Raw genomic sequence first — 2,865 nt, 5'->3', positions numbered from 1 at the left:
TAGCATGGAAAGCGGACGTTAAACGATGATGATGATGATATATATATATATATAATAATATGCACACACACACACACACACACACACACACACACGTGTGTATGTGTTTTTGCGTTTGTACCCAGTCTCTACTTGACAACTGTTGTTGGTGTGTTTATGTCCCCTTAACTTAGTGGTTCAACAAAAGAGACCAATACTTTAAGTCCCAGGCATAAAAAAGAATAAGTACTAGTGTTGATTCATTCCACTAAAACAGCTTCAAAGTAGTGCCCCAGCATGGCCGTTGTCTCATGTCTCAAACAAGGATAAAAGATATATATATATATATATATATATATATATATATGCATGGCACCTTGGGCAAGTGTCTTCTATAGCCTCTAGGCAACCAAGGCCTTTTGAGTGGATTTGGTAGACAGAAATGGAAAGAAGCTCATCGTATATATATATATATATATATATATTTGATAGCTTCCATTACCTAAGTAACCAAGACAGTAGCGGGAGTGGATCCTCTCTGAAAGGAGAGCTGCTAGAATAAGAATACCCTGGGCAAAGTTCAGAGAGCTCCTACCTATAAATTCGGAAATGCTGTTTCTCTTATGTGATGTTCGATGTCGCCTAATCGAGCATGCATGGTTTTTTGTCAGCATTTTCAAATTTATAACCTAAAATATCATGCTGAAGAAGGAAATGAATTTTATACCATTGTAATCCCGAAACGCATACATGATTAACTAAAGCTGGTTGGTTTCATTATTTTTTCTTCTCTTTTGCCTATGGTAGTTGCAAGTATTGCTATCTCTGGAGATATATTGTAGTAGAAGAATTAGTATTTTAACTGCTATTTATAAATTTCGCTATGTGGTGAAGCAACTTTTGCTGATCCCTTAATTATGTGTGTATATATATATATATATATATATATATATATATATATGTATGTATGTATGTATTTGTGCATTTGTGTTTGTCCCTGCCACCATCACTTGACAACCAATGTTAGTGTGTTTACGTCCCTGTAACTTAATGGTTTAGTAAAAGAGACCAATAGAATAAGTACTATGCTTGCAAAGTATAAGTCCTGGGGTTGATATGTTCAACTAAAGGCAGTGCTTCAGCATGGCACAATCAAATAACTGAAACAAGTAAACAAATAAAAGAATATATATATACGTATGAAGTACCGTTTAATGCCACCTAAACATAGGTGTTATGCAGGAACCGACAATATTACTATGAGCAGAGAAAGAGCTCCTTATTTTGGCCCTGAGACCAGCAGACTGTATGATTTCAACCTTTTCATTGTCATCCTCGTCTGTTAGACATAGCAGTAGTTCACTTCAACTTGCAATATATACAAAAATAAGTGACATACTGTCACTGATCTTGCAACATGCAAACTAGCTAGTCAAGAAAATCTCTATAAGGAATGAAAGCATTATTCATACTGACAAGTAGTGTTTAATGCTACCTAAACATGGGTGTTCCCTAGGAACTGATGATACTGCTATTTTAACCCCAGGAGAACACCTCCTCTAGTTGGTTAAGCAATGCACTCTGCACTCGATATATATTGCAAGTGGGGAGAGAACTCACTGCTATTTTAGCTCCAAGACTACCAGACCATATGGTTTTGACCTTTTTATGTTCATCCTCGGTGATGGATACTTGTCGGCTAGACATAGCAGTAAGTAGTTCACTCCAGCTTACAATATATAGAAAAATAAGTGACATACAGTCACTGATCTTGCAACAAGCAAACTAGCTTGTCAAGAAAATCTCTGTAAGAGATATGTATTTATGTATATATTATATATATATATATATATATAGATATATAGATATATAGATATATATGTGTGTGTATGTGTATGTGCACATATGCATATTATACCAAATGATTGAAAGAATGAATATACACTTAAAAATATACGATCCTATTAATTCACATGTGAAACTCTGCAGTCAGGCGCACACATATATGCAGATATAAACTTCTAAGAGCACTCATTAGATATGCATAATGCAGGTTTGGTTATATGTGTGTGTGCACTATTTATTTATAAAATTCAAACTCATACTTAATATTTATAAAATTCAGATTTAATATAAGGGAGATAATTCATGAGTTGTTCCCTCTTGAGATTTATAATTCAGGAGTTGTTCCCCCTTGAGATGCAATACCTTATTTGATTTCGCATGATTTTATTGTGCTTTATCCAAGATGGAGATGAATACCAATATCCCATGTAGCTGACTTGAATAATTGTTGAGAGATATCTCTCTCAATATGAAATCAATGGTTGCCTAGTTATCCCAGAAATAAAGAATATTTATCCACCAATACAGTGTTGAGCACTCATTCTTGCTGTTTGATATTAACATAGGGCCTTAGGCTCAATTCAGACGGCTATGTGAAGCTGCTGGAGACTGGAAATCTTTGATTGAAGAAGGTTGTTGCTGGAAAGCCACATGTGTGGCAGCAGGATTTAGCTCCTTGGCATACCTGCAGTAAGAGTCCCATGGATTACTATATGTGGGGCATAGTTGAGAAAGACACTAACTGCTCTGCCTGCAACACCAAGGCCAAGCTGGTGATCAAGATTGAGGAGGTATTCAAAGATCTTCCAAGGGACACAGTGAGGAACACATGCACCAGGTTCTAGAGCCATTTCGAGGCCATGGTAGAAGCTGAGGGCAGCTACTTTGAGTAAATTGTTATCTCTCAGTAATAATGTAGTTGATATTTTTTAATTTTTTAAAATATTATTTTTGGAAGGCATATTGTTTTCTTTTCCTCTTGTGCAAACTGTCCAATTTAGCCTGGATACCCTGTATATATATATATATATATATATATAT

At 35.4% G+C, this 2,865-nt stretch overlaps 1 protein-coding gene across 13 annotated transcripts in view; it reads left to right on the top strand.

Moving 5' to 3' along the window:
* LOC106871234 (myotubularin-related protein 13) overlaps nt 1–2,865 on the top strand; it is a 512,098-nt gene that overhangs the window by 397,130 nt on the left and 112,103 nt on the right. The gene's annotated exons all lie outside the window — the stretch shown is intronic.

Source organism: Octopus bimaculoides, chromosome 5, assembly GCF_001194135.2.
Source record: "Octopus bimaculoides isolate UCB-OBI-ISO-001 chromosome 5, ASM119413v2, whole genome shotgun sequence".
Taxonomy (NCBI): Eukaryota; Metazoa; Mollusca; class Cephalopoda; order Octopoda; family Octopodidae; genus Octopus; species Octopus bimaculoides.
This window is presented reverse-complemented; position numbering and strand designations above follow the sequence as displayed.